Source organism: Phoca vitulina, unplaced genomic scaffold (genome assembly GCF_004348235.1).
Source record: "Phoca vitulina isolate PV1807 unplaced genomic scaffold, GSC_HSeal_1.0 scaffold54, whole genome shotgun sequence".
Classification (NCBI taxonomy): Eukaryota; Metazoa; Chordata; class Mammalia; order Carnivora; family Phocidae; genus Phoca; species Phoca vitulina.
The window spans coordinates 8,374,688-8,393,741 of record NW_022589757.1 but is presented as its reverse complement, the minus strand read 5'-3'; the positions used below and the strand labels follow the sequence as shown (position 1 = coordinate 8,393,741).

Genomic DNA, 19,054 nt, shown 5'->3' with positions numbered 1-19,054 from the left:
ATCCACCCAGGGGCCTGGAAGTACAGGGGGAGAGCTGTAAATATTTGGGAAATATCTCTAATCACCACCACACCCACATCTCAATGTTATCAGCATGGAAGCTGAGATTATTTCCATCAAATATACTATGTACTGAAGCAAGGAGAAATTGCTCATGGTACTCATTTTGTTGTGGGCCACAAATGTTCAGATCCTCAGCCATCAGGTCACTTTTGCTCAATAACTCAGAACTAAGGTTTGCTAATTTAAAAAATAAGATAGTTTCAGCACCAAATGGCAGATAATGCCAGTGCTGCAGCAGGAGCCTGGAAGCCCCTGGAATGGAAGGCCAGGGGGCTTCCACAGAGGTTTCCCTAGGGCTTCTGGGCTGGGGTTGGGGAGGGATAGGGGTGAGCCTGGGTGGGGCAGAGGCTGGGAGCTCAGGCAAGGACAAGGATAAGGAGTGGATCCTTGTCACCACGCTGGACCACTTGGTCAAGGATATGAAGATCAAGTCCCTGCACGAGATCTATCTTGTCTCTCTGCCCATCAGGGAATCTGAGACCATTGACTCTTTCCTGGGGGCATCCCTCAAGGATGAGGTTTTGAAGATTATGCCTGTGCAAAAGCAGACCCGTGCTGCCCAGCGGACCAGGTTCAAGACAATTTGTTGCCATCGGAGACTAGAGTGCACATGTTGGTCTAAGTGTTAAGTGTTCCAAGGAGGTAGCCAGTGCCATCCATGGGGCTTCCATCCTGACCAAGCTTTCCATCATCCCCATACAGTGAGGCTACTAGGGGAACAAGATCAGCAAGCCCCACACTGTTCCAGGTGAGATGACCGGCCTCTATGGCTCTGTGCAGGTGCACCTCGTTGCCACCCCCAGAGGCAATGGCATTGTCCCAGAAACTGTGCCCAACAAACTATTGATGATGGCCGGGATTGATGACTGATACACCTCGCTCCCACCAGGGGCTGCACTGTTACCCTCGGCAACTTGGCTACAGCCACTTTTGATGCCATTTCTGAGACCTACAGCTATCTCACCCCTGACCTCTGGAAAGAGATTGGGTTCACCAAGTCTCCCTATCAGGGATTCACTGACTGTCTTGTAAAGACCCACACCAGGCTCCAGCTGTGGCCACCACATAGTTTTATACGAGAAAAAGAAAGTGAATCAAAGCCTGTTAAAATAAATAAAATTCAAAAAAATAGTTTCAGCTGTGAGTTTTCTACTTATTTGAATGAAGCTAGTGATAAGGTTAAATGTGAAAGGAAATTGTTTAATTAATTTTTGTGTTTTGATGCCAAAGTGTTTAACATGTAGACAACACAACTGATACTAAGGTTGAAAATTACATAAGACGCACAATAACCATTATTTTGGAATCCAGAATACAAAAAGCAACCCTCCACCCACCCAGCCAATCTACATTAGACATATAGTGTGAACAAAAAAATAAAACTTTGTATTTAAAAGCGTTTTGAAATCTTTTGTTACTTCAACAAAATCTGTACTTTTTAGCTGATTCAGAAACTGAAACTATTATTGGAAGCTAGAAGAATGCTAACAGTGACAAAATATTTAATAAAAATGCTGCCAATTATAACTTGGAAGGCAAATGAGGTCCCTAATGAACTTTCACATATCAGAGAAAATGCTATAAAAAGGATGTTAGTAGGGGCGCCTGGGTGGCTCAGTCCCTTAAGCATCCAACTCTTAATTTCAGCTCAAGTCATTATCTCAGGGTCATGGGATTGAGCACCACATCAGGCTCTGCGCTGGGTGTAGTGCCTGTTTGGGATTCTCTCTCTCTCTCTCCTTCTGCCCCTCCACCCACAACCTCCACGCTCTCCCCCTCTCTCCCACCCTCTCTCTCTCTCTCTCTCTCTCTCTCAAAATAAGAAAGAAAGAAAGAACGAAAGAAAGAAAGGAAGGAAGAAAGAAGAAGAAAAGAAAGAAAGAAAGAAAGAAAGAAAGAAAGAAAGAAAGAAAGAAAGAAAGAAAGAAAGAAAGAAAGAAAGGTAGTAACATGTGTTTGTTTAGCTGGCTGAACTTGACAAGGCACAAGAAAAAGATAAGCCCAGAGAAAGAAATAGAGAATATCTAGGAATTTGGGTATGTGTAGGGGTGAAAAAGGCTATATTTTATTATGCTAAGCAGTAAAGGATAAAACTGTGAGGATCTTTGAACCAACTAAAATTCAGCCTTGAGTAAAGGATGGAATCAAGGGCGTGACCATAACACCCATTTGTCAAACCTCTGAATGAAATAAGGTGTCTCAGAGCAGAGATCCATTTAATTTCATGGTAACCAGTATATACCTGCAGTTGAGCAAAATAGTTCAGAGAAAAGATATTAGATGTGTTGTTCTCCCACTGAAGGCTGATAGACTGAGAAACTCATAAATAATTTGAAAGAAAGTCACAAGATAAAGAAAGCATAAAAGTATATCAAATGTAAGAAATGTCTGGGAAAGAACTGTAGGTGTGGCTATTGGCACATAGAACTGAGTAGGAGCAAATAGATAAGGATCTCAGTGAGTTTTTAAAGTTATATTGCCAAAGAAACTGTGAGCCTATACTAAAAACGTTTACGGTACTCAAAATTCAAAATGACACTTGGATCCTACCAGTCTATGACTGAGAAAGCTGTTCAGATCTCAAGAAGGGCATGTTCTAAAATACCATTTCAGAATTATGGAAAAAGAAGGATCTCCCCAAGAGGTAGACTTGGGGAAGATCCAAGGAGAACATCAGGCTGGGGAACTACTCCAAGGGTATGGGTTAATCAAGAAGCATTTCCCACTCCCAAAATAGAGGGCCATCACAACATCTGCCAGGTAAGAGTTCAGAATTGCTACAGACCAATGACTGGAGATTCTTATATTCTTTTCACTTAGGAACCAAAGTGTTTATTTCAGTTATCCTGTCTGTATTCCACTAGTGTATATTGGGCATGGGGATGGGAGCATGTAGTGGATTGAATGGTGACCCCCAAAAAGATAGGTCCACATTCCAATCACCAGAACATGTGAACATGAACCCCAAAAAGGGGTCTTTGTAGTTGTAATAAAAAAAATGACTGACAGCTTGTACTGAAAGTGACAAAGACAGGAAAAAATGAAAGAAGGCCATGGGCCTTCCAAAACTCTACAGTCAGGAAATTGGTTGATAGAGCTACTCAACTGCAAACACATGTTACCCCACAAAAAAAGGAAAGATGGCTACAGGGGCAGAGCCATAACAGGTGGCACAGAGACCAGTCGAGCCATCATGGGCCCAGAGGGTGGAGTATTACCACAAAGGATTACTCTCTAGCTTTGAAACCTAATAGAATTTCCCCTGCTGGACTAAGACCTTGCTTGGGACCAGTGACCTCTTAGTTTTCCCCAATTCCTCCTTTTTAGAATGGGAATTTCTATCCTATACTTATCACACCATTGTGTTTGGGGAGCATGTAATTTGTTTTCTAGTTTCATGCATTCTTAAATAGAGAGGAATTTTTTTCCCAGGATGAAGTATACTCAGAGTCTCATCCATAAACAGATTTAAATGGTTCAGGTCACAACAGTGGGGATTTTTTGAACTGATGACATTTGGATAAGATTGGGACTTAGAGCTAATGTTGTTGTTATGGGCTAAAAAGTTGGAGAGTTTTTGGGATTTGAATGTATTTTGCTTGTGGATGGGTGTGAGTTTTGGCCAGAGGAAAGACTAGAGTGAGCTGCAATCATATGTTCTAAAAGATATGTCCATATCTTAATCCCTCAACCTATGAATGTGACCTTATTCCAGAAAAAAAAAGAGTCTGCAGATGTAATTAAATTAAGACTCTTGAAATAAGGGGCGCCTGGGTGGCTCAGTTGGTTAAGCGACAGCCTTCGGCTCAGGTCATGATCCTGGAGTCCCGGGATCAAGTCCCACATCGGGCTCCTTGCTCGGTGCGGAGTCTGCTTCTCCCTCTGCCCTTCCCCCCTCTCATGCTCTCTCTCTCTCTCTAATAAATAAATGAAAAAATCTTTAAAAAAAAAAAAAAGACTCTTGAAATAAGATCATCCTGGATTCTCCGAGTGAGCCCTAAATCCAATGACGAGTGTCACATAGAGAAGGATGCACACACAGGCAGTAGAGGAGAATCCACGTGAAGACGGATGCAGAGAATGGAGTGGTGTAGCCACACACTAACACCTGCAGATGCGAGACACCGGACGAGGCAAGGAGGGAGTCTCTCCCAGAGTCTTTGGAGGGAGCACAGCCCTCCTGACATCTTGATTTCAAACTTCTGGTCTCCAGAATTGTGAGAGAATAAATAAATTTTAAGCCACCAATTATTGGTAATTTGTTATGACAACCATAGGAAACTAATACAAGACATAAGACATTTTAATTTAGTTCATAGAGCTGCACATCAAGATGAGTCACATCCAGATCTGATGTGGACACCACTGAGCATTACCATCTAATATAGAGACTGCCTTGCATCACCCAGAGCCCCTAGACTTTCAGCTGGTGTCCACATAGAATTTTTGGGTTGTCTCCCATGGGATGGCATGAGAGTACTTTGCCTGTGGGAGGGAAAATGTGCCAAATGTTTGTTAACCAAAAGAGTGCACTGTGATGGTCATAAGTGTTATTTCCCAAGGTTTTCCTGTGCTTTGGCTTCCAGGCACATGGTAGGATTTCATTTCTCAGCTCCCTTATAGTTGGATTGAGCCATATAATAGTCCTGGCCAATGAGCTGGGAGCAGAAATGACAAGTCATTCCAGATGTGGGACCTTTAATAATGGTGGCTACTATATTTGAGGTGGTGGCTGCTCCCTCAGCCTGGATCCCAGATAAGGAGATGAGAAACAAGCTCCCATCTCTGTGTCTGTGACAGAATATAAATCTCACTAATAGAAGACAATAGGATTTGTCTGGCTGTTGCTGCTGCTGCAACATAACCATCCCTCCTGACAGTCTTAAAGATTCAAAAATTCAAAGGAACACCTGCTATATACTGGTAGGGGGATGGATATAAAGACAAACAAAAAAGCATTTAATCTTTTCAAGTAATTTACGATCTGGTAAAATTTAGAGCCATGTAGAGCAGTGACATCCATACTTGACTGTGCATCAGCATTACCCGGGGAACCTGTGTACCCCACCACAGACCTATTGAGTCATACTCTCTGGGCAGAAGTGGAATGGGCTCCAGCTGGGCATTGGCATAGTTGAATGGGTGCCACACTTGTGTTGTCATAGCAGCTGGGGTCAAGACACGCTGATCAAGACCAATTATTATCAAATGCTTTTGGTCATAGAACTCCTTCAGATGGCATCCTATTAGAAGCTCAGGATGTAAACAGTAAAGGTAAACCAGCCCTGGTCAAGTGGAGTGGGAGCCCAGAGCCCCAACCTTATGCTTCTCTCACTCCTAGCTTGAGCCCTGAGATAAAGAACCCCCAAGAGACTGTAGAGAGGCTAGCTTTTAAAGGTGACTAACAGAATATGATAAACACAGTTAGGGTAAAGTGTAGTGTCTGGGGGATTCAGAAGAAAGTTTAAGCACGCAGGACTAGATCAAAGAAAGCTTCATGGAGGAGGCAGGATTTAAGACAAACTCTTAAAGACTGGAAGGGCTTCAGCATGTAACAATAGTAGGGTAGTGAGTAGGTAATGGGTAGAAATAAGTCTCCTCCTTATGACCATGCATTTAAGGAATCCCATAGCTATTTATAAGCCACCAGACTCAAGCTCCACAAGAGCAGGGACTTAATCTGTTTTCTTCACTGTTGTGTTCTCAGCACCTGTAAGAGCAGAAGGGGTGTTCAGTAAATATTCATTAAATAAAATGAATGCTGTCTGCCAAGTGTCATTTACTTTTAGTGGCATGCCTTCTTCAGCCACCAGAAGCTGGAAGAGGGGAGGAAGGATTATCTCTAGTAGCTCTGAAGGAATCATGGCCCTACCAACATCTTTATTTCAGCATAGCAACACTGATTTCAGACTTCAGAGGCCTCAAGAACGGTGACAGAATAAATCTCCACGTTTGTTTCAAGCTACTAGGTATGTGGTCATTTGTTACAGCAGCATCAGGAAACTGATACAAAGCCCAAGGAGGTTCAGTGACTTGGCTAAGGACTCACAGCTGAAGAAGAGTAGACAGAAATCAAACGCTTAGGTTTTTGTGGTGCTCTTTCCACTACAGCATTTATTTTTTTTATAGTTTTTTTTTTAAGATTTTATTTATTTATTTATTTGAGAGAGCAAGAATGAGAGAGTGAGAGAGAGAGCACATGAGAACGGGGAGGGTCAGAGGGAGAAGCAGACTCCCTGCTGAGCAGGGAGCCTGATGCGGGACTCGATCCCAGGACTCCAGGATCATAACCTGAGCCGAAGGCAGTCACCTAACCAACTGAGCTACCCAGGCACCCCTCCACTACAGCATTTAGACTGAGAGGATTTTTATTAAAAATTCGAGGGCTAGAGGTGGAAATGGGGGTGAGAGGGAACAGTGATGAACATATTAGAAATGATCATTCTAGCACTTCCCCAGCTCTCTGCCATAACCATTTGGTGGCTTTTAGGACCCCAATTTCACAGTGGAAGAGCAGGTTTCTAGGACACTGAACTGGCATCCACTTCTCCAGCCAAGAACATGAGTCAGCCCACGACAGTGAGCATCGCTGGCCAAAACTTGATGAGCCACCTGTTTGTCTTTTCTTTTTCTCTGCTCCAAGTTTGCAAGTGGATCAGCATATTTTTCAACAGAAGAGATTCTAGAGTTTGACGCACAAAATCTGTAGAGATTAATGGCCCTTTTAGGCTGGAACCTAATTAATTGACTAAAATGATGAATGTGGCAGAGACCTGCAGTTTGCTGTTGCAGGGCTCACTGGGCACACCCACATCAAGTAATCTTCATCAAGTCCTTGGCTCCCCAGCTGGTGGAAAGCATGTTGCCCTTGCTCTTTCCAATTCACAAGGATAGTAGGACACATTGCATTAAAAAGCTCAGAATCTAAGAGCCCCTGATTGGAATTCCAAGTTTCTCATCCCCAGGGGAGTCTGAGGAAAAGGGAAATCATCAGCCTGGCTCAGGAGTACCATGGTGCATATCAATGAGGGAACAGCTAGAATCTCCAAGCTCCCAAACCATGTATCCCTACACACAGGACTTGGGTACATCAAGTGACCAAGGGTGAAAGAGCACTGTGCTAGGGGTCAGGGGAACTGAGGTCAGTCCCAACTCTCCAAAACTTGCCTCGGCAATTCACTTGGCACATCTGAACCTCAACTTTCTTATCTGTGAAATGGTAAAATTAGGGTCCTTAAAGTTCTTCCTAGGGAACCCTCATGCACTGTTGGTGGAAATGTAAATTGGTTCAGCCGCTGTGGAAAACAGTAGGGAGGTTCTTCAGAAAATTAAAAATAGAACTACCCTATCGGAGCACCTGGGTGGCCCAGTTGTTAAGTGTCTGCCTTCAGCTCAGGTCATGATCCCAGGGTCCTGGAATGGAGCCCGGCATCAGGCTCTCTGATTGGCGGGAAGCCTGCTTCTCCCTCTCCCACTCCCCTTGCTTGTGTTCCTGCTCTTGCTATCTCTCTCTCTGTCAAATAAATAAAATCTTAAAAAAAAAAAAAAGAATTACCCTATGATCCAGAAATCCCACTTCTAGGTATATATCCAAAGGAAATGAAAACAGGATATTGAAAAGATTTCTGTACTGCCATGTTTATTGCAGCATTATTCACAATAACCAAAATATGGAAACAACCTAAGTGCCCATCAATGGAAAAGTGGATAAAGAAGTGATACATACACACACACACACACACACACACACACACACACACACACACACAGGAATATTATTCAACCATGAGAAAGAGGAAATCCTGCCATTTGGGATGATATGTATGGACCCTGAGGGCATTATACTAAGCGAAATAAGTCAGACACAGAAAGACAAATCCTGCAGAGCATCACTTACATGTGGAATCTAAAAAAAAAAGAAAAAAAGTCAAACTCATAGAAAGAGAGTAGAAAAGTGGTTGCCAGGGACCAGGGTAGGGAAAATAAGAGATGTTAGTACAAACGTTCAGCTATAAGATGAATAAGGTCTGTACACCTGAAACTAATAAAACATTGTATGTCAACAATACTTCAATAATAAATTTTTTAAAAAATGAATAAGGACTGAGGATTTCAGGTAAAACATGGGACTATAGTTGATAACACTGATAACTGAAATCTGTTAAGGGAGTAGAACTGAAATAGTTTCACAAAAAAATACATATGTGACATGGCAGATGCATTAATGAACTACATGAGGGGAGTCCCTTCACAATGTATACGTATATCAAATTATCATGATCATGATGTACACTTTAAATATCTTACCATTTTATTTGTCAATTATACCTCAATAAAGCTGAAATTTTTTTTAAAAAAGAAAGAAATGAAAAAAAAAAGTTTCTTCCTGGTTCTAACAACTAGGATTCTACATCCAGGTAATTAACATAACCTGGACCGAGACATCTGAACAGATGCACACAGCCATGCCCCTTGACTACATCCTTTAAGTCCAATGGGCACGAAGTAGACAGGGACTGGGGACTCCCTGTGACTGGAGTATCCAGACACAGGGTTCTCTGCTTTGCAGCTATTTCTGAACCTTATGAATGCATATGCATTTGTTATTTCCCAGCAGAGCTTGGCTGCAGTGTGTATCACCAATCTATCGATTTTAGAAGTATCTATCTGCTCTGTTGGAAGAGAGAAGAAACATCAGTATTAAGTGAAAGCCTTAGGGTCTTTACAGATATAAAGAATTACCATCAAGAAGGCCTCGCTTTCCCAAAGTAATAAAATTTTAAATTCTATACTCCCATCCCTAGATAGTATAAGGAAATTCTCAGCAAAAGGCAGTTTGGTATAGTAAAAACAAATAAACAAGAAAGCATACAATCCCATGCAATCAATAGGCAAATGAAAACTTGTATTCAAATTCTAAATGTTCATTTTACTAAGTCAACAAGTGACCCTTAGTTTGCAAGGGGAGACATTCTAGCTATTTAGGTCAGTGGAAGACATTTTTTAAAAATTTTATTTATTTGAGATAGAGTGAGGGAGAGAGAGCACAAGGGGGGGCAGAGGGAGAGGGAGAAGCAGACTCCTCACTGAGCAGGGAGCCCGATGTGGGGCTCGATCCCAGGACCCTGGGATCACCAACCGAGCCAAAGACAGACGCTTAACCGACTGAGCCACCCAGGCACCACAGTGGAGGACATTCTTGATTTGAACCCCAGCTCTTCCATGTACTAGGAGTGACAGTGGTCAAATTAATTTTCTCAGACTCAGTGTCTTTATAAAATTGGGGATAATAATGATTTCCTCACAGTATTTTCAGGACTCAAAGGAAATAATCAATGTAATAGACTTTCTGCAGTGCCAGGAATATCTAAGTTCTCGGTAATCAGTAGCTGATTTTGCCAAAGATTGAGGACAGCATGAGTGATGAATATAAATGGAAAGTGTATTTAAATGACTATTTCAAGTAGTTTGGCTAAAAAGGGAAGGAGAAGAGACAGGGGCGCTAAGGGGATGTGTGGAAGTAGATGGTGTGGCTGATGCTTTGTTGTTGTTGTTTGCTTATTTGGCAGTTATTATGTTTTTGGTCTGATGATAAGTGATGGAGTAAGGTCCCAGGGGTCAGGAGGGATGGAATCCAGTAAGTTTAGTAGGAAAAGGGACATCTCTTCCACTGAAATATGGCGACAGGAGGGAAGCAGAAGCAGTAGATGAGAAGAAGCTGGATTGGTGGAGGAAGATGGTGAAGGTGAGGGTACCCTTGCCTGATGGCCACAGTGTACCCTAAGAGCTGAAGATTATGATTCTCTGAGGGAAGTGGCAGCCGGAGGCTTGAGGAGAGTCACAACCATTCCAAATGTTGTTAGGAGAACAACACATAACAACATCAAAAAATGTGTTTGCTCGTTTGTCCCGAGAAAGTTCACCTGGGACACATAAAAGACCTGCCAGGTAAAACCAAAGACTCAGCAGAGGTTGAAAACTGAATTTGTAGGACACAATTCTATAAAATTATTAACTTTTTCCCAGCAGAGAAAGAAAGTCTTTCCAAATGTATGAATAGAGAATATGGGCCATCCAGGTGCTTCAGGAATAGGGTTTGGCTGAGTGATTGGAGTAAAATGACAATAATACTACAAATCATTTTGTCATGTGCATATGCTTCTCCAGAGAGTAGTTTAGTGTGGACAGTTCAAAACATGCAAGTTTAGGCATCCATAAAACGGGAATAATAGTGTCAATAACAGGGCAGTTTTTGTTCATCACTCTTATTGTCCTAATGAACAAAAAACCTTAAAAATGGGGTTTGTGTTAGCTGATCACACTAAAAAATATCAAAATGATATTTTAAACTTCCCTGCCTCAAAACTGCTCTTCCCAGGGTCTTTCCCATCTCTGTGAATGATGTCACCATTTACCTATTTGCCGGCACCCTGGATTCGGCTCTGCCACTCTGCCCCCTGCCTCTACATCCAACCCCATCCTGCTACCTCCACATCTGAAATAGTTTCTGAATGTACCATTTCTCACAATCTCCTACTCCAGGGCTTGGCAGACTATTTCCACAAGGGCCAGACTTGGTCCCCAGGCCATTATCTGCCTCACTGGGCTGCCCCTGAGCATGTCCCATCTTTATCATCTGTCTGCCTTCTACAGTCTTCTCCCTCAGTTGACTTTTGCTCCCCTGTGGCCCATTCTTATAGTAGGAAGAATGACCCTTTTGGAAAAAAAATCAGATTATCTTGCTTAAAATCATGCAGTGGCTTCCTGTTAACTAGAACAAAGCAGTCTCCTGGCTTCGGGAGCATGTCATGATCCGGAGCACCTTCTACCCCCGCCTCCTCTCCCACCGCCCCCCTTTCACTAACCCCTCTCTGCTTACCCTGTCCATCTGTCCTTTGAACTCCCCCAGCCTCTTCTTGACTCAAGCCATGCTGTTTCCTCTGCTAAAAATGGACTCCTCTGGGATGATTCTTCTTTCCCATTTATACTAGTATCACCTCCTCAGAAAACTCTTTCCTGGTCCACCTGGCAGACATACTCCTGTGCACACCCACCCGTCCCAACTACTCTGCACCCCTTAGCCTGCTTAGCTTCTTCCAGCCTAACAACCTGAGCTCATTCCATTTATTATTTATTTACATACCAAAGTCTTCTCCATGGCCATAAACTCCATGAAGGATGGGATTTTGTCCCATTTGTTGGTGTATCTGTAATCTCTGTAATATTCCTGGCAGATTGCAGGCATTCAAAAAATACTTGAGTGAAAGGAAGAACGAGCAATGCATCAATGATCAATGTTCAATGGTTTAAGGATGACATTCAAAGCCAAAGGTCACTCTCTGGTCTCTCATTTCTTTTCCACTCTCTCGCTGCCACCGAGTACTTGAAAACATTTCAAATGTTTGGAGCTACACCGCACACTGTGAAGCCTTAATCAGGAAAAAGACTCCATGCTAATAAATTTGCTATCCAGTATCATCATTGCCATGTTTTAACTCAGTCAAGAAGCGAGTTTAACTTGGACAAGGTCAAACATTGGAGCAATTGTGAGGGCTTGCTTTTTTTTTTGGTCCTATGGGTCCTCGAGGATTGTTCAAAATCAACAGAGACTGTTGGTGCCAGGACAGAGTCAGGAGACCTCAGCTAAGCCCTGGCCTGTCATTTACTGGATGTGGGACCACAGACAAAGTACTGAGCTTCTCTCACACTCCCTTTCATCATTGATAAACTGCACTACAGGTAAGATGATACCACAGAAGCACTGTAAGGGTTAATCCAGTTCTGTCTATAAAAGTGCTCTGTAAACTCAAAACTGCTGTCAAATCTCAGTTGTTTTTTTAAAAGTTTGCTGCCTTTGCCCAGGTGGTCTATGCTGTGCAGAACCCACACAAGACTTATTTTGTCTTCAGAACACAAGATCTTTGTGGATTTTTAATGTGTTACTGATCTGGGACACATTTGCATTTTATTAGGAGCCTTCAATTAATAGGGGGGCTAAAAAAAAGAATAAATGAAATGCTGGGAACTTTAGGTACCACCAAATGAGGGCAGGGGAGGGGGATTTTATCAAAAGCACAAGTTCTGAGGTTAGACCTGGCCCTAAATCCTGCTTCTGCCATTTCTTAGTTGAACGACCTTGGAAAAGTCACTTCACTCTGAGTTTTGGGTAACAAACCTGTACAGGGAAGATAATAATTCTTACTTTAGGGATTTGTTAAAAAGATAAAATGAAAAAATACGTGTAAAAAACACCTGGCCCCATGCCCAGCTCATAGGAGGAACAGAGAAATTTTGGTTGTCCTTTCTGTAATTTATAGTGGGCAGGATAGCAACTGCCACTTCTATTCTGGAGGGAAAAGAGCCCCAAAGAGAGTATCCTTCAAGAATCTTTGAGCTCAAGTGGGATGAGGGAGGACTTCAGCCATGGGCTGATGCCCAGGGTGGGAACCTCCAGCTTCCTCAGGGGAATCCCCCTGGAGGAAGAGAGGAAATGGGCCTGTCTGTTTTTCAGATGTCCCCACATGTGTGGTTTCATAAGCAACGTTTCAACCTTAACCAGAACAAGTTGGGAGAGCTCCTGCCCTGCCTCCAAATCCAACATTTCCTGACTTACATCTATCTGTGGAGCCAGAGACATTTTCAAAACCCAGTACTCATTCAGACACAAACTCTACGTAAATATGTGGGACAGGAAAGTGCCAAGCAAGGCATACATGCTGCAAGGAATTTACAGGTTGTACCAGACCTGGTATTTCAAATTTGCACAATGACTGTTTTAGTTACATTGGAGGCTGCTGATGAGTGGTAGAATTATTTCCTGTTTGAGAGAATGTTCTTGTTCTTTGTTTCTCTGTGTTCTCTCTTCCAGAAGGAATCTAATCATTCCTTCTGATTAATTTCTAACTATACATACTTAGTAGAATTAAAAACAGGTATATGTGCCAAATAAGGAGGCATCAAATGAGCTACATCCTAAAATAACATTCTTTTTTTCAAAGACAGAGTATGGCTGCCTTAAGTAGACCTCATCTGAGTTCATAATGGGACAAAAGGTAACAAAATCTGGACTGGGCTCAAAGGTCCATAAAGTGTGGTCATTGTTGGTGACGGGTCAGTGGGGCCCTCACCACCCTGAGGATGGCAAACTGGCTCAGTCTTACTTACCAGGGAACCTGGAGCATGGTCAAGCAACAGCTTCTCATTAAGAAACGAGGACTGAGGACTGTCTTGGGTTAGAGATGAGGAATGTCTGATCTGAGCCAAGTGAACAAAGCCCTCAGGGCTAGCACCTTGGGTGTTCTTTTTCAGAGATACGTTACAGGTTGTTTCAAGCCACGAACAAAATTGCTCCTGAAAGGACATTTGGGTGTTTAGGGCCAGCAACCTGAAGTGAATTTCTTGTAACAGGTATCTCCCCAAAATACCTCCACCGTGTTATCTCCTTTCATTATGTCTGCATAAAGCTAAGAAAAGAAGCTTGTTGAATGAATCATCCCAACTAGTTACTTGGGAAGAGGGACCGGAGTGATGGTTTCTGAATTGTCCAGTATTTAACTGCCTTGATGAGGAAATGAGAAAAGAATTTCCTAGGAGAAATTGTCTTTCCTTCATCAGAGACAATCCCTATTTTCATGGTGCAGTAAGACCCTAAAATTGGGGGGTACAAGCCTGCTTTTTGGGGGGGGCTGGCTAACAGATAGAACTGGTGTCCTACAAAGACCTCTGGGCTCTAGGCTGGCAACCTCAATGTTATGACCTTGTCCTCTCCTCTGCTAAGATCAGAGTTGGAGAAGGCATTCTACTACTTATCTTAAAGGCATCGACCTCAGCCATTCACAGATATCTAAATCTTAATTTCTCTTAAATCTTTAAACCACTATTTCTGATATTCTTCCGAGGTGAGAGTACATAGGCAAGAAAGAACAATAAATTTATTTATTCTATTCATGTGCTTCAACCAGGTAATGATTCATACTCATGATGATAAAATTCAAACAATGTAAAAATAAGTCCCCCTCATACCCCAGCCTCCCAGTTGTCCATATTTTTCCTCTGAGAAATCCAATATTGCCAGTTTCTTCTTTTTGTGCATCCTTCAAGAGAGAGCTTATATATACAAAGCATCCTTTAAAAATGCAAATGGGCTGATGGCTCAGTCAGTTAAGTGTCAGACTCTTGATTTCAGCTCAGGTCATGATCTCAGTGTCGTGAGAGCCCCGCATCGGGCTCCATGCTTGGCGGGGAGTCTGCTTTGGATTCTTTCCTCTCCCTCTGCCCTCCCTCCCCGCTCTCTCTCTTACTCCTCTTTCTCTCTCTCTCAAATAAATAAATTTTAAAAATGCAAATGGAAATGTAGTATATACACTCTTCTGCATTTTGCTTTTTTTTCATTTACTAATTTATCTTGGAGATAATTTTGTGTCAATAGATCTACTTTATTCTTTTTAATGGATGGATTATTATATTAAGTATACCTGTTATAGAAATGTACCATAATTTAACTTGTCCAGTATTGATGAACATTTAAGTTGTTTCTAGAATTTTGCTATTATAAACAATGTTGCCACTTGTATGTTGGAGCAGGTGTAATTTTGAGCAAAGATGAATTTGGTCAGGATCTCAGGCCTTAAATCATTGGTCAGTTGCCTGTCTCCACAGTGTGTGCCAGAAAGAACATCAGAAGCACAAAAGATTAAGCTGTTCTTACCCACTCCCTACACACACACACACACACATAATAATAATTAATAATAATAATAATAAAGAAGATTAAAGGAAGCTTTGGGACATGATGGTCATGCCTTGGCCTTGATGGTGGTGATGGTTTCATGAGTGTGTATTTATCTCCAAACTCATATTTCAATATGTGAAGCTCTCTACATGTCAATCATACCTCAACAATGTAGTTAAAAAAAAGGAAGTGCTAAAGATACTCTGACCAAATGCATATGCTCCATCATTGGGTTAATAAAGTGCTTACAAAGACAGCTGCAATAATTCTACCCATCCCTGTATGCAAACTTCTTTGCAATGGCCTTCACTATTCCTCGCATCCTGAGGGACAGTCCATTTCTCTATACCTTCTATCTGACCTCACCTTGCGATTGTTTTCTACAATCGAGAGTAGAAAACGTGACATTGTGAAGGTTCCAGGTCCCGGCTTATTGCCAGTGTTGTTCTGGGCTAGGAATGCCCAAGGCCCTCACTTGGGCCATACTGACGCCTAGCGAGCCCTACACTCGTTTCCCCCAACCACTACTGGGGCCGAGCTTGTGTCTTCATCTGCCCTTGTAGTTCTTGTTATGATTGCAGTGTGCACCTCAGCAAAGCCATCTGGGGTCTTTGAAGAACAAGATTTGTACTCATAGGTCCTGGAGGATACACGGCATGCCCAAGGGCCACCCAGAAAAGTCTCAGCTAGAGAGTTGTGGGGAGGGTGGACCTGGGGCTCTGCCTCTATTAGGGTCCAAGGGTGGGGTAGTTTTTCACAGGCTGACTCTTTATTGGTGAATTTAAAACATAAGAGCAGGAATTAGGGCAAGGGGAGAGAGAAGCTTGGCCACTCCTGAGTTAGCTAGGTTCCCCAGGGCTTTCTAAAAAGGGAAATTCATGAGGGGGCACGGGGGGTCCTGCTTCCTTTCTAGTGGTTTTGCTAGTCACTGTGTCCCACAACTGGCACTATGTTGGAGAGGGATGTCTTTGAAATGGATGCCTCTGCCATCAAGAGCTTAAAGTCAGGCCATGATGCTACAATCAAAATGCTTAATGCCAGGCACTTACACTGCTGCCATCTTCCGGCTGCCCCAGCTTCTCCCGCTCTCTGAAAATGCAGCCTGACACCTGGGAAAGCCCAGTGAGGCCTGCTGAGGGTGAGAGATCACGTGAGGGCCAGCCGGCCCCAGCTCCAACTCCCAGCTGTGAAAATGGCTGCTAGTTGAGCCACTAAGTTAAGGGTTATTTGCTAAGTAGCAATAGACCACTGATACTAGTGGGTAAGCATCTGCCCCAGCCTCTATCTCAGGGATGTTCAGATCATGGGCTCCAGACTCCCCAGGACAACCACCTGGACTGTGTTTTAAAAATGCAGATTCCTGGCCCTGAATTAAAATTCTCAGGTTGGGCCTATGAATTTACATTTCAGCAGGTTCCCCAGATGGTTCCTTTTTAATGTAATATTGGATGCATGACTTACATGCTACCTTTATGTATTGTATGAGGTTGTGAAGCAGAATAAGAAGCCCCAATAAACCCTCTACCATCTTAAGAACTAGAAATTACCAACACCTTGGTAGTCTCCTTCCCTGTCCCTTCCATTGTCTCTCCAACTAAAGAGGCAACAACATCCTGAATTGGGAGTTCATTATACCCTGTGTGTGTGTATTATATATAAATAATATTTGTATAATATATATTATATTAATTAATATAATTAGTATTATATAATTAATATATTATGTTAATGTATAATTAACATAATATATTAATTAATATATAATATATTATTATATGAATATTCACATACTATATATAGTCAGGGGGAATACGTGTGTTCATATCTGTGTGTATATAATACACACACAGGGCGCCTGGGTGGCTCAGTCGTTAAGCATCTGCTTTCGGCTCAGGTCATGATCCCAGGGTCCTGGGATCGAGTCCCGCATCCGGCTCCCTGCTCGGCGGGAAGCCTGCTTCTCCCTCTCCCACTCCCCCTGCTTGTGTTCCTGCTTTCACTATCTCTCTCTCTGTCAAATAAATAAATAAAATCTAAATATATATATATATATATATATATATATATATATATATATAATACACACACACACATTCACATACCGCATATATTTAGTTTTGCTTATTTTTAAACTTCATTTACGAATTGTACCACAGTACCCGGCAAAGCAGAAGATTAGAGTGATAAGGGTATGATCTCTAGTGTTAAGCTGCCTGTGTTCAAATTCTAGCTCAGTCCTTTAGTATCTGTGTGACCTTAGGCAATTTACTTAATGTCTGCATGATTTGGTTCCCACTTCTATAAAATAAGAGTAATAATAATATCTAAACTTTTAGGGTCTTGGTAGAAGTAAATGAGCTAACACATGTAAAGTACTTAGACTAGTGCCCTACACGGAGTAAGTGCTCTGTCAGTATTACTATTTTTATTTTGAAATTTGCTTATTTCGGCCAGCACTATGTGTGTGGGACTCACGAGTGCTCTGCGTATCCCTGTGGTTCATTCTTGTACAGTTGCTCTGAGTGTCCGTGTGGTAAGTAACTGGACCGTGAGTTATATACCCATTCTCTACTTAATGGATTATCATCATTGTCTCCAGTTCTTTACTTTTACAACAATACTAGTACGAACATTCTTCTACACATCTCCTAGGAGACGTGCAGACTCTCCTCTGGGGTGTGTGTCTAGGACTGCCGTTGCCATGTCATAGATGGGTGGGGCCAAGCGCTTCCCGCAGCGCTGGTATCAGAGCCAGGCCCTAGACTCTTGTTTCACATCTGCACCACTATTTGGTTTTATCAGACTCCAGAATTCTAATGCATTTATTTTTTCTAGAGATTTTATTTATTTATTTGAGACAGAGAGTGAGAGAGCACGAGCAGAAGGAAAGGCAGAGGGAGAGGGAGAAGCAGACTCCCCACTGAGCAGGGAACGCCATGTGGGGCTCCATCCCAGGACCCCGGTATCATGACCTGAGCCGAAGGCAGATGCTTAAATGACTGAGCCACCCAAGTGCCCCTAATGCATTTATTTTTGAGGCTTAGAGAAACATTCTGGCTCGAGATTTTGGTGAAAATGAGGTATACCTTTTGAAAAAAAAGTTGAATAATTTGCCTTCGTTGACTTCACACTTGAGGAAGCCTAAGGGCCTTCCCTCACTCCTTCTCAGACCCTCCCTCCATCACCCCTTCCTACTGTGGTTCTTCTCTGCCCCCGCAATGCTGTACCATGTGTCCCCCCTACTTCCCTGACCACTCTCTCCTTTCTCCTCCCTCTCTGCTGATCTCACTTATCCCCTGCTGCCCTTCCAGGTTGCCTGGGTTTGAATCCTGACACTTTTCAGCTCCCCACTGTGTAACTACGGCAAATTTGTTAATCTTTCTGTGTCTCAGTTTCCTTAGCTCTACCTCACCTGGTACAGTGAGCATTTGATCTAAAGCACCCAAAACAGGGTCTGGCATGTGTTAAGTGCTCATTAATATTAGCTGCCATTATTCCCTTCATCTTAAGTTTGCAGGGCAGCAGACTCCGAGATCTGCATGCAGGAGATTTACTGGGGAGTGTCCTCTGTATCAGCACCCTGGAGGGTTGTCAGAAGCAGAGAGGGCAGAGAACCATGACTCAGTAACAACAAAGGTCTCAGCCAATCCTGCGGGAGCTCTGGAGCTGATGGCCTTTCAGAATCCCCCAAACTGCGGCCTGAGGTCAAGTCTTTCATCTCCCACATCCACCAGTCACTGGGTGCCGGCCTGGAAAAGGAACAGGTGGGCAAGGCAGCTCTCTTCAGCTTTTTTGAAGACAATGGCCAGAGACAGCTCCAACTGAGGGTGGTTAGCTTCTAACCCTACCAGTGGCCCAGAGACAAGGGCTTCAGTCCTAAAGGGGGTGGGGTCGGCTGTCCACTGCAATATTCACTATATTTCTTCTGTATTTTCTCCCATGGAAACCACTCAGGTTATTTCTTGCTTTTAAATTGTATTCAACTTTTTTCTCCTTTGTCATAGGTTGCCATATGGTAGCAAAAAAACCCTATGTCATGAACAGATATTTTTCCAAAGAAGACATCCAAATAGCCAACAGACACATGAAAAAGTGCTCAACATCGCTCAGCAACAGGGAAATCCAAATCAAAACCTCAATGAGATACTACCTCACACCAGTCAGAATGGCTAAAATTAACAAGTCAGGAAAGGACAGATGTTGGCAGGGATGCGGAGAAAGGGGAACCCTCCTACACTGTTGGTGGGAATGCAAGCTGGT

The 19,054-nt window shown here is 42.8% G+C and overlaps 1 pseudogene; it reads left to right on the top strand.

Annotated features, from left to right (window-relative positions):
- The first annotated feature begins 283 nt into the window (after positions 1-283).
- Positions 284-19,054, top strand: part of LOC116622726 — an 85,568-nt pseudogene continuing 66,797 nt past the window's right edge.